Consider the following 12628-nt stretch of genomic DNA (forward strand, 5'->3'; position numbering starts at 1 on the left):
TCCTTAGGCTTCACAGGCAAGCGCTTAACCGCTAAGCCATCTCTCAAGCCCTATTATTATTATTTTTAATGGGAGAGCAAGACAAGAGAGAAAACTGGTGCACCAGGGCTTCTAGCCAATGGAATCAAACTCCAGATGTTTGTGCCATCTTATGCATTTGGCTTGCATGGGACCTGAAGAGTTGAACATGAGTCCTTAGGCTTCCCAGCTAAGCACCTTAACCACTAAGCAATCTCTCCAGCCCTGAGGCACTTTAAAAAAATTTTTAATTTATTTATATGAGAGTGACAGAGAGAGAGAGAGAAAGTGGCAGATAGACAGAGAATGGGCACACCAGGGCCTCCAGTTGCTGCAAACGAACTCCAGACGCGTGCGCCCCCTTGTGCATCTGGCTAACCTGGGTCCTGGGGAACGGAGCCTCAAACTGGATTCCAGCTTCACAGGCCTTAACCACTAAGCCATCTCTCCAAACCAGTTTATTTTTGTTTATTTTATTTTTATTTATTTATTTGAGAGCTACAGACAGAGAGAAAGAGGCAGAGAGAGAGAGAGAATGAATGGGCGCGCCAGGGCTTCCAGCCACTGCAAATGAACTCCAGACATGTGCACCCCCTTGTGCATCTGGCTAACATGGGTCCTGGGGAATCGAGCCTCAAACTGGGGTCCTTTAAGCTTCACAGGCAAGTGCTTAACCACTACGCCATCTCCCCAGCCCCAGATTTTTTTTAAACAAATGTCTTCCTAGCTGTAAGAAAAGTTTTGAGGTAAATTTGGAAGAAAGAAATTGATAGAAAATGGCAAAGAGCAGGCCTGTTCAGAGTATGGGATCTGAAAGGGTGATGCCTTGGGTTCCACCAGCATTGTGTCCTTGGAAACGAGAGCACACTGGGTGCTGAGTGGCTGGGAGGTCTTAGGGTGGGGGTAGGGACACTCTGGCAGCAAAATGAGCAAGGGGAAAGTGAGGAAGTGGGAGCCGGGAGCTGTCTGCAGGGTTAATTTAGTTTCCTGGGGGTCGGAAGTCAGCAAGTGGCTTCTTGTTGCCTAAGATAGAGGGACAGTTGGTTATCTCTGGGCCCACTGTGGTTCAAGCTTGTTTGCAAGTCTGCAGTCCCCAGGCGAGTTCCCTGGCCTCAGTCCAGGGTCTGTCTGCTGACTCTTACTAGGGACTGCTCCCTCCCAGCTAACAGAGAAAATCTAATGGAGGGCTCCTGTAGAGCAGTCCAGGAACAACACATTCCCTTGTACTCAGAGGTGCATGGCTAGGCCTCACATACTGCATAAGAGGCTTCCACACAGGTCAGCATATACCAAGCAAGGGGCAGTGGTGGGGAGCCATCCACTGTCTGGATGAGCTGGCTGAGAGTGATCCATGAGAGGGACAGAGGGCTAAATGAATAGCTTGTTCCCATAGTTGTGACCCTTTGGCTCCTGTGTCCCCAGCTACCCCTACCTATGCCAGGTTTCCTGCAAAAGAAGGTGGCTGCAGGGAGACCAGTAGGAGGAGGTTCTTGGGAATATCCCCTTGTGGGATGGTGTCATTCCAAGTCAGGGAGGAGGCAGCTGGACAGACCAAAAAGAAGATTTTTCTAAAGGGGAGCCTGAGCCTTCAAGACTCAGAACAGCTTTGATGGAAGCCCCTGTCCTTCCATCCCAGACTTCACGGACCAGAGAAGGAAAGGTGGGCATGTTAGCCATCCAGATGCTTCGTCACCCGCAGCTGTCCAGAAGAGAAGAAGCTCAGACATGCTACAGGCTAGGAAACTAGAGAAGTGAGGTTGCTTGTATAACATTTCCTTACCTTTTCCTTAACGTGAAAACTTCAGAGGTAATTTATGGGGAGTAGTAAATACATGTTTTAATTATTTTGTCTTTACTAGTTATAACACCCCAGAATTATCCCACTGTTTACATTAAAATATATAAATCTTATTTCCTAAATTTCACATATTACTCCCACATGCATGCAGTCATACCCATATACACACATCCTATGAGGCAAAAAAGCAATTACCTGAAAACCAAAATATAGCCATAACAGCAAAACCCCATTAAACTATTATATATTGTCAAATTCTTGTAAAGCTTGTACAGAATCATGGGGTGTGGGGTGGTCACATCTCGAAGCATAAAATATAAGGGAAGGAGTCTCTCCACAGATGCCCCACTCCCCACAGCCATGAGGGACCACAGGAGGCCTACAGTCATGGGTTGCCCACAGCCCACATTCCAAGCCATGGAATGCCCTGCTCCATCAGTTCATGCAGAGAGGGTCCTGGCCCCTATGGGTACCAACTCAAGTGCCTTCTGTGCCTCAGTGGTGGTCATGGTTCTGAGCTCTCTGCAGAGAAAGGGATGCTCACATTGATTATGGAATCAGCTCATGGCAAGGAAAACACTTGCCCTGCTGCAGGAACTGGTCAGGGAGAGTGGGACAGAGAGAAGGAGACTCTGTCTTCAGACAGATCCAGGGAGTGGAGGACCTCTAGGCTGTGATGCTGAGGACCCTCAGAGAGGGTGGGGGCATGGGGCTCTGTTACTGTGCAGCTCCAGGAGGTCATGTGCTCACTCCCAAGCCCACACTGTCTTTTGTCATTCCTCCCTGGGGATGTGCAGTCAATAGCCTGAAATAGAGACAGATATGGGGAACACAACATCAGAGCGTGAGGGACCAGGCAGAAATGGATTCTCAAGTGTGTGAAGGTGACGTGACAGACTGGTGGGTCTTCAGAGAACCAGCTGTGTGAGGTGAGCTGTGGTCCGCCCTCATCTTAATATTGATATCCTAACCCTAGCCACTAACACCAGTGTCCTTATAAGAAGGGCAGGCTCTCCAAGGAAAAGCCAGAGAAAAACTCAATGAGAAGGCACCACTTACAAGTCAAGGAGAGGGGCTCAAAAGAAAGCAGCCTTGTCACACCTTGACCTGGAACATCTGGCCTCCAGTGGAAAACAAGTTACTGTGGTAGAAGCTATCTCCCCTTCTCTGTCATGTTTGCCCTGGTGAACTAACACAAGAACATGTTCTGAGTGTGTGCTGCGCTCCTTGCTGCAGAAATCCCTTGAGTGCCTCCAGAATGCTTGTGGGTCACACACCTTGTATGAAATTTAAAATAATTTGAAAGCATTGTAGCATATGTGTGTGTGTGTGTGTGTGTGTGTGTGTGTGTGTGTGTGTGTGTGTATTTAGAGAGAGAATGGGCTTGCCAGGGTCTCTAGCTACTGCAAATGAACTCCAGACACATGTGCCACCATGTGCATGCATCTGGCCTATGTGGGTTCTGGGGAGTTGAACCTAGGTCTTTAGGCTCCACAAGCAAGCGCCTTAACTGCTAAGCCATCTATCCAGCCTTGAAAACGTTGTAGTCCTCACTTTAAGATTATTTGGTCTGTCCTGGGCTGGAGAGATGGCTTAGTGGTTAAGCACTTGCCTGTGAAGCCTAAGGACCCCGGTTCGAGGCTCAGTTCCCCAGGTCCCATGTTAGCCAGATGCACAAGGGGGCGCACGCGTCTGGAGTTCGTTTGCAGTGGCTGGAAGCCCTGGTGCGCCCATTCTCTCTCTCTCCCTCTATCTGTCTTTCTCTCTATGTCTGTCGCTCTCAAATAAATAAAATAAAAAATGAACAACAACAAAAAAAATTTAAAAAGAAAAAGATTATTTGGTCTGTCCTTAGAAACAAATCAATGTGGAATTGGTGAGGCAAGATTTCAGTACTATCTTTGCACTCTTGCACAAAGATGTGATTGAGCTTGTTTTAATTACTGTGTAACAGGACCCAAGAAAAACTGTCATCTCTTATGAAAAGGCCATATGGAAACCTAGTTATTGGCTAGCTAATTTTAAAATATAATTTTAAAAAGGGACTGTTTGGGCAGAAATACCCAGTGGGGTGGGTACTGCTGAACCCAGAAGCCATACATTGTTGAAGGAAAATTCTATTGCCTCGGTCTGATACCTTTCAGTGAGGTTCCCAAGGCCTCCAAAACCAAGTCAAACTATTGCCAACCATTTTTCTTTACAATTTAAAATTTATTTTATATTTATTTATGAGAGAGATATAAAGAGGCAGATATATAGAGAGAATGGATGTGCCAGGGCCTCTAGCCACTGCAAACAAACTTCAGACACATGTGCCACCTTGAGCATCTGGCTTTAAGTGGGTTCTGGGGAATCAAACTTGGGTCCTTAGGTTTTTCAGGCAAGTATGTTAACCACTGAGAAATCTCTCTAGTCCATTACTAATGCTTTTGATTGCCAACAAGAACTAGATGTTGAAAGACTCGGAAACTAGACTGGTGCCAACTAGACAGGCTTCAGTAAGGCACTGCCCTGGCTAGGTCTAAGTTTCAAATTCCTACTTAGGCAGAGGACCCGAGTCAGCCCCTAGACATGTCCAGGCATGCCCAAGACTTGTCCTTTCTGCCTCTCTGCCCAGCCAATCAAAAAGAATACAGGTACAGTTACTGTTTAAACCAACCAATCATGTAACTGCCCCCTACTTCTTTGTTCAAATCCCTATAAAAACCTTGCCCTCCTGCTATTCAGGGCTCTTGTACAGATCCACTGTGTTGGTGAAGTCAAGAGTCCGAGCTTACGCCTGAAATAAAGCTCCTTGCCTTTGCATATGTGTTTGGTTCTACTTGGTGGTCATTGGGGGCGCCGAGAACTGGGCATAACAATGGTAAGACCCTATTGCTAAAGACAGTACTTGTTTTAGTTGTAAGACACTGAGAAATCAAGTTGGAACCGAGCTGGAAGCTTCCTGCCTGCTCACCAGCTATCATACCGCTGGAAAGTACTATTGTAGCTGCTGGAGGAGAAAAGCCAGTGAGAATCTTACCCAGCAGTAGACCTGCAAGCTACACAACCAACCAGCCAGTCAAGACGCGGCTACTGGTGTAACAGTGGCATTTCTCTTATGGGAATAACCAACAGATCTCTGATTGGATTGGTGGCCCACTCCCCAGGAGGGAATGCCTGGTACTGAAAACCTGGTCAAAACCTATGACTATGAAATTCATATGCCTTGAGGGGGAAGCTACTAATGTTGTTTAGCTAAATGGGTATGTTTTCCTCACCAAACTGCCCTCTAAATATCCACGTTTGTGACCATTTATCAGCGCTGCTCTCACCTCTGATGACAGTGACTACTGAGATGACTCAAAACTGGTCAAAGTGCTGAGGATAAGTGACTGTTGAGCATTCAGCACTGAATCACTATGTCTATGTCACCCTAAGCCTTGAAGACATATATGTCTATTTCATTGTCTTTAAGGCTCAGGGAACATTGTGGAAGAAGGGGTCAAACAATGCATGAACTAGAGGATGGGGAGGAATACGATGGACCAATGCCCCATCATACTTCTGAAACAAGTACTAAGCTGGCTATACTACTGAATTTGTAAATCCAGATGGGGGAAATAAACAGACCTTGAGGAGCAGGAAGCTCTGCGTTCTTCTTTAAGGCTTCCTCCTTCCAAAGGAATTAGCACTCCTTCTATTGTGCTAATGCAGAGCAGCTGGCCCATCCTCAATGCTAGTAATCTCTTAATTCCAGCTAAATCCTCTTCAGTTTCTGGCCTGAGACTTTGATTTACCTCTGCATCAAACTTTATACCTTTCATGTCTTTTTGCTCTATACTTTTTTTTCTACCAAACATACCAGCCCATTTTTTTCTAAATTCAAACTTTACTCGAGTGCACAGGACATGGCAGAAGGCAGCCAGCCTCTCCACTGGAACATCACAGACTGCCTCTTGCCCAGTCCCAACAAAGTCCTCCCTCAAACCTTTGTTACCTGAACCTTTGTAACCCACACTTTTCTCTGCCTTTATACTTTAGATCTTTCAAACTCTTACCAGAATATGGCCCATCAAGCTCTGCTTACGGTACTGCAAAGCTTCTGTAGTCCAAAGCTCCAAATCCTTTCTGTATTCTTCTGGAAAATCTGTTCCAATAGACTAGAAACCACATGGTCTTTTTTAATGCAGCAATGGCACCACTTCCTGGTATCAATTTTTGGTAGCAGTTACCTTCTTTTTATTATTATTATTATTATTATTATTTTAGCAGTTACCTTCTTTTAAAAAAATATTTTACTTATTTGAGAGAGAAAGGCAGAGAGAGAACAGACACATGTGCCACCTTGTGCATCTGGCTTATGTGGATACTGGGGAATAAAACCTGCATCCCTAGACTTTGTAGGCAAGCGCTTTAACTGCTGAGCCATCTCTCCAGCCCTGGTAGCAGTTACCTTCTTGTTGCTGGGGCAAATTACCTGGTTAGAAGCAGCTTATGGAAGGGAAAGGTTTATTTCCGTTTACGGTTTCAAGAGGAAGGTTCATCAAGGCAGGGAAGGCATGGCCAAGCAGGCAGCTGGGGTGTCAAGTCTCATCATGTCAGCCGGGAGGAAGCGGCCAGGGTGAGCTAGCTATTCTGGGGACGGGGGAAGGGGGTGGGGTGAACTCATAAACCTCAAGGTCTGCCCCCAGTGACAAACCTCCTCCAGAAAGGCTTCACCTCCCATAGGCTCTACAACTCTCTCAAATTGCCACCAGCTGGAGACCAAGTATTCAAAACACACGAGGCTATGGGGGATATTTTACAATCAACCACCACAGAAAAGTTCTAAGAAAGTATTAACAGTTTGAATTTAAAATGACTTTTACTTATTTATTTATTTATTTTTGTCTCTGGAAAATTGGGCAACTCAGTGTGTTTCTTCCGAGAGGTGGCTTCATTTACCGAGGGCAACATCAACACGGCCCTGGGGAGGGAAGAGTTGCCCTGTACCTACTGTGGTACAGACTGGTATCAGTTGTAGGTCTCCCTGTGGAGACTGAGGAGAAACCATGGCTGGCAAAAGTGTTGCCCCTGTGACAGTGGCAGCCAATCTCAGGGTGCCTGCTGCCCTCACATGACTCACCTTTTGCCTCCTCACAGCCTCATACCTGCCAGGTGACCCTGTACATCTTGCTCTTCAGTGACAGTTGCTGGGTTGCAGTCCTCCTTCCTCCTCCTGACAATGTCCCCTTGGGCCCACCTTGCCTGTCAGTGTGCCATTCCTTAGAAGGCGCTACCACAGGCGACAGGGAAAATGGGAAGCATAAGACACACAGCGTAGGGAGAGAGGCACAAGCACTGAGTTGATGGGCAGGCCGTGCAAACTTCACCATATGCTATAAAGATCGGTCCACATGGCCATCGCCATGGTGATCATTAAACATGGACCGTGCCTGGCAGCCACCGATGTGCATGGTTTTGACCCAGCATGAGCTCCAGTAGGACAAGGGAGCCTCTCCAGGAGCAGAGCCCACACTGCCCTCTTCTACAGTCTGCTTATCCTGTCAAGGGAGCCTTCACATGGCAGCTGCATACTAGTGGCTCCTATCTGTCCATCCAAGCTGCTAAGAAGGCAAAGTGAAGGAGAAAACGCAATCAGAAGGACAGTGTATATGTCTCTTTTAGCTCTCCTAGTATGTCACCAGAGGGGAGCTCAGAGTATCCTGAGATGCAATGCAATGTTCTTGGTGTCTTTAGCAAGGAATTGGACAAGGTAGTAAATGTGAAAGTATGGATTAAAAGTGATTAAAAGCATAGAATTAAAAAAAAAAAACCCAACACATAGAATACAGGCCACAATGTGGGAACAAGTTGGAGCAAATATCTGGACCAAGAGTTCTTTTTATGAGTCTGGGCATAGGAAGGCACTTATCCCAGGGGAGGAATGAGGCAGCTCATTTATCCCGATTGACAGATGGGTTGTTATATAGTTTATGTGTGGGATCTACATCTCATAATTAAAAATATTTTTTCGTGTTTAATTGCAAGGGGAGAGAGAAAAAAGAGAGAGAGTGAGAATGGAAATGAGAATGGTTGCATCAGGGGCCTCTTGCTACTGCAAACAAACTCCAGATTCATGAGCCACTTTGTACATCTGGCTTTATGTGAGTAATGGGGAATCAAACCCAGGCCATCAGGCTTTGTAAGTAAGTGCCTTTACTCACTGAGCCATCTCTCCATCCCATATCTCATAATTTTAAGTGTATGGAGGCGCCATCATGAATACACAAGCTGGTAAATAGGGGTTTTCCCTGACAGGTCACTGCAGGAGCAGATTGGCTTGCCGTGCACATGCTCAACACTGGTGGACACTGTCCCGTCTTATCTTCCCTTGTACCAGGATGTGCCTGAGCACCATGACTCTACTGGGAAAGGAGATGTCAAGGAGTAATGTCCCAGGTGGCTTGGCTATCCCTGCCTCATTCTAAGTCAACTTTTAAATTCTTTCATTTATAAAAGTGTAATCAGAGTTTTTATGTGGAGAGCCTAAGCCCTAACAACCCTTCACAAACCAGGTCCAGCTACCCATTCTCAATTGGCCAATCAAACAAGTAAGCGAAAAACAGAACAAAAATTCGTTTATTCAATATGACCGTATCGGGAAGAAAAATAAAGAGGTCCAGTGACCTTCTCAGCCTGTCTCTGGGATCCTGATGTGAAGTTTGGGCTTAAATCGAAGGCAAGAGCTGAGCATTCTCAGGCAAGGCCTGATCTCACCCACCCCATTAGCTCAATTCTAATAACAAATCTACTCAGCTGCCTATAACCTGTGTCACTGTCAGAAGACTACAGTTCACTAAATTCAGTTTGAAGGTCCTAATTGGCCTTTGATTTTTTTTCTAATATTTTATTTTTATTTATGAGATAGACAGAGACAGAGAAAGAAAGAATGGGTGCACCAGGTCATCCAGGCACTGCAAATGATGCATGCACCATCTTGCGTATCTGGCTTATGTGGTTATTAGGGAATTAAAACTGGGTCCTTAGGTTTCATAGGCAAGTGCCTTACGTGCTAAACCATCTCTCAAGCCTTGGTCTTTAATGTTTTTATTACTTATTATTTGCTATAGGGTCTTGCTATGTTATACCATCTTTTTCTGGCCTATAAAATCTGATGATCCCAGGCCTCAGCCCCTGGTGTACCTGGGACTACAGTTTTGTGTTCCTGTCCCTATCGAAAGTTTTACTGTGTTTCATTCTCTTGGACTTAGTGCTACATCTCAGTCTAAACCAAATGAATATTTTTATTTTAGATCACCTATTCCATTTTCTTGTTCACCCTATCTAACGGTAAGCCTCCAATCTATCCATGGATTTTCTTCCCATACCTGCCTTTTTTTTTTTTTTTTTTTTTGCGATAGGGTCTCATTCTAGCCCAGGCTAACCTGGAATTCACTATGTAATCTCAGGGTGGCCTTGAACTCACAGCAATCCTCCTACTTCTGCCTCCTGAGTGCTGGGATTAAAGGCATGTGCCACCTCACCCAGCCCCCACTTCTGTATCTTAATTGCTGAGCTTTCTCAGTGATCCCTGTAAGGCCAAATCCAAAGGTCAGTTCTCACCTTACCCAATCTGTCAGCTGCAAACAGCACACAGAGGGCCTTCTCTTCTGAAACATGTCCTTCACTTGGAATTCAGGGCTCTTCTCTTGTAGCTCTCTTCCTATCTCTGACTTCCAAGTTTTCCCTTTATAGTAGTCTCCTTATCTGTATTGTGCCCTGGTGTGCAATTATGTAATTAATGTCCTAGGTCAGCCAGTGACTTTCAGCATTTGCAAAATGTAGAAGATGACTGTTGCCTAACAATTCAACCAAAGTCACAGATGCCTCTGGAATGATGAAGGCTGTGTCACCTCCTATAGCTGGATGGCAGGATTGCATGTCCATTAGTCAGTTAACCAACATGTTTTTAACCATCAGGCACACTGTGTGTAAGCATGTATTATACTAATCATACAGATTGGTCTTACCGTCACAGAACACCTGTTGCTGGAAGCAGTGGAAAGTCTCCCAGGTCGTTGCAGCTGTTTATGATAACTTATTTTTCCATAGCAAAAGACCTGGAGGAAATTCCCCATTACATTTTTTTTTTTTTTTTTTTTTTTTACTGTAATGTTACATTCAAGGTGACTTAGAGAAATGAAGTTATTTTGGATCTGCTGTACGGATCTGGAGCATGCTGATCCTGACACTTTGTCCTTCAGTTAGGCAGCCAAGTACCCAAAGTGATAGCAATTTCAGGGAAGAAATAGAAAATCCCGATCTCTTGTAGAAAATGGAAAAATTATAGAATATTTGTGGTGCTTTGCTTACAATTCACTCATGAATCTTAAAAAAGTAATGTTCTTTACTAGCCATGCATGTAACTCGTGATGGATAAATAAAATAGGCAGTGGTGGAAACCTTCCCTCCTATTAAGTGTGATTTAGGAAAATGGGAGTTGGTAGAACTAATCATCACTAAAAAGCTGGGGATGTAATTCAGTGGTAAGAGCGCTTTACCTAGCTTCTGTGAGAGTCTCTGGGTTCAACCCACATACTAGGGGAAAAAACATCACTAAAAGCCAGTCCCGAGGTATAATCAGGAAAGTTTGTGGACAAGAGCTGAATCAAATATTTACTTATACAAAGACCAAACCTCATAAAATTAATATATATTACCGGTGTCCTGCGGCTTAAGGAGGATAGCCAACAAAACTCTGTTCCTTAAGGCAAACAAAGTCTTTATCTCAGTTATTTCCCTGTTCCTATTTCCATTATTTGCTAGCTTGGGATAAAAAAGGAGTTTCCTTTTTTTTTTTTTTTTTAATGTCTTGTAAGCGGTTGGGAAGATCTTGGCTTAGAGGCTAAGGCACTTGCCTGCAAAGCCAAAGAACCCAGGCTCAACTCCGCAGGACCCACGTAAGCCGGATGCCCATGGTGGTGCACACACCCGGAATTCGTGGGCAGCGGCTGGAGGCCTTGATGCGCCCATTTTCTCTTTCTCTCTCTGTTTCTCAATAAATACATAAAAATAAGTTTTTAATTTCCCGTGAGTACATGATGATGATGGAAGGCACTCCCTTTTTGTCAAACACTAATAGTGCACGCGGCCAGGCTCCGACGATTGATGCCAGGGCCGGGGAGGCTTCCTCACCTGCCGCCGCCCGGCCGCGCTTGCCAGCGCCTGCACCGCCCGCCCGAGCGCCCAGCCGTCCGTCCCTCCCTCCCCCCCCCACGCGCCGCCGCTGGTCGCCCGGGCAACGCCTCAGCCTGCGCCCCGGGCGGGCACGTGACGCGCGCGTCACGTGACGGGCCGGCGGTCCCGGCGGAGGCTGGGTGTTGACGGGCGCGCCGCGTTGGCCGACGGGCGGGCGGCCCTGCTGCTGCTGCTGCTGCTGCTGCTGCTGCTGCTGCTGCTGCGCGCGCGCCGCTCGGGTTATGGTCGGGGCGGGCCGCGGGGGCCGCGCGGGCAGCTCGGCGCCCACCTGAGCTACCTGCCGCGCCCTCGGGTCCCGCGTCGAGCAGCCGCGGCCGCGGCCCAGGACCAGCCGAGCCTGCCCGGGGCCGGGCAGGGGGTGTGGCCGGCGGGTGAGGTCGGCGACAGGTGGGCCGGGGCTCGGGCCCTGCGCCGCTCCGCGCTCGCCGCCGCCCGGGCCCTTCGCCGCGTGCTCGCGTCCCGGGCGGCCGTCGTCCGGCCCCGCGGTGGCCGCGGGCCGCGCAGCCCTTGCTCGCCCTGCCCCGGCGCGTTTGCACGTCCGGGACGTGGGAGGGTGCGCTCTCCTCCCGCTCGGCGAGGACGTCCCACCTTTAGAGATGCCCTGTCCCTACCTTGAAGCTGCCAGAGGGAAAGCTTAGGTAGGTCCTTTTGCATTTTCCTCGCCAACTTTTGTGCTTGCCTTCGCCTATTTTTTTTTTTTTTTTAATCGGGAGGGTTTAGGTTCTCGCTCATCGCAGTCAGGTTTTTAATAGAGAACTTGTTAGGGAGAGTCATCAATTAGGGTTTTGCTCTTGTTTTCCCATGTTCGTTTCATGCAACAGAACTTCCTTAAAAACAACAACAACAAAACCCCTCTTATTTGGAAACCCATTAAAAAGAACATAAGACCTTTTTTTCCCCTGACTCATTGTCTCTACCCCTTAAAGATTCCCACTGTCATAGACTGGGAAGCCTATTACGAGAATTGAGGTGAATTTTTTTTTTTCTTTTTAATTTGATGAGATCTGAAGGTGAATTTATGCAATGTTTGGTATATGAGTTGGGTCCCGGAGTAAGTGCCCACCATTTCTAATAAAGGTCTTTCCTTTTCCATCCCTATCCCGTGGGATGTCAAAATCTGTTGATGCTAGAGAGGCGCCATACCTAACAGGTACAGAATGTGAGCAGAAGATTTATGTGAGGACAATTACAGGCTATGAGCCTGTAAAAAACATGGAAGCAGCAGTAATGCATGAGCTACAATCACTAGAGTCGTGAAATAAAGTGGACGTGCTCTTTTACAAAATCTTGAACTCTGAAGGAAGAGAAATTTGAATTTTGAGAGAATGAGTTTAGGATGACAAAACCTGCCTGGTTTAATAGAGTGAATCAATACAGAGAAGCGGTAGGTCACAGGCAAATGCAATTATCAGGAAGTTTTTAATTGAGAGCGATGTATAGTTTCTTAGTTTGCTGTTTCTGGAACTTGGAGTTAGTAAGAGCTGTGTTGAAACTTGAAGCTTGATGTTAAAAGAATGAAGTCTGTTGGTGGTGGCATATGTCTGTAATCCTAGCGCTTGGGAAGTGGGGAATCCGGAGTTCAAGGCCATT

At 46.6% G+C, this 12628-nt stretch overlaps 1 protein-coding gene across 3 annotated transcripts in view; it reads left to right on the forward strand.

Moving 5' to 3' along the window:
* Positions 1–12628, forward strand: part of Marchf8 (membrane associated ring-CH-type finger 8) — a 141602-nt gene that overhangs the window by 16859 nt on the left and 112115 nt on the right. The window contains exon 1 of one of the 3 annotated variants that reach the window (XM_045137182.1): positions 11552–11676. The exons of 1 other annotated variant lie outside the window; for it this stretch is intronic. The gene's annotated coding sequence lies outside the window, so the exon portion shown is untranslated. Of the gene's footprint in view, positions 1–11551; positions 11677–12628 lie in introns of those variants that run through there. One more of the 3 variants, XM_045137180.1, reaches the window with a different exon arrangement.

The sequence above is a fragment of the Jaculus jaculus genome, chromosome 18 (assembly GCF_020740685.1).
Source record: "Jaculus jaculus isolate mJacJac1 chromosome 18, mJacJac1.mat.Y.cur, whole genome shotgun sequence".
Lineage (NCBI taxonomy): Eukaryota > Metazoa > Chordata > Mammalia > Rodentia > Dipodidae > Jaculus > Jaculus jaculus.